Raw genomic sequence first — 670 nt, forward strand, 5'->3', positions numbered from 1 at the left:
CAGTACCGTGCAGACCAGCACCCCGGGACCACAGTACCGTGCAGACCAGCACCCCGGGGTCCACACCCCAGTACCATGCAGACCAGCACCCCGGGGTCCACACCCCAGTACCGTGCAGACCAGCACCCCAGGACCACACCCCAGTACTGTGCAGACCAGCACCCCAGGGTCCACACCCCAGTACCGTGCAGACCAGCACCCCGGGATCCACACCCCAGTACTGTGCAGACCAGCACCCCAGGGTCCACACCCCAGTACTGTGCAGAACAGCACCCCAGGACCACACCCAGTACTGTGCAGACCAGCACCCCAGGACCACACCCCAGTACTGTGCAGACCAGCACCCCGGGACCACGGTACCGTGCAGCCCAGCACCCCGGGGTCCACACCCCCGTACCGTGCAGCCCAGCACCCCGGGATCCACACCCCAGTACTGTGCAGACCAGCACCCCGGGGACCACACCCCAGTACCCTGCAGACCCGCACCCCGGGGTCCTCGGCACCGCGCAGACCCGCACCCGGCCCCGCCGTAGCTGGGTGGCAGAGGGGCTGAGCGAGGCCTCCACGGGCTGGACGCGGGCGGCTGCGTTAGACCCGGACGCAGACCAGTTCCCCCGGGGCCGGGCCGGGCCCTTCCTCCTCCCGGTTCCCGGAGGTGTCGGGAGCGGCG

This window comes from Dipodomys ordii, unplaced genomic scaffold, assembly GCF_000151885.1.
Source record: "Dipodomys ordii isolate 6190 unplaced genomic scaffold, Dord_2.0 Scaffold124, whole genome shotgun sequence".
Lineage (NCBI taxonomy): Eukaryota > Metazoa > Chordata > Mammalia > Rodentia > Heteromyidae > Dipodomys > Dipodomys ordii.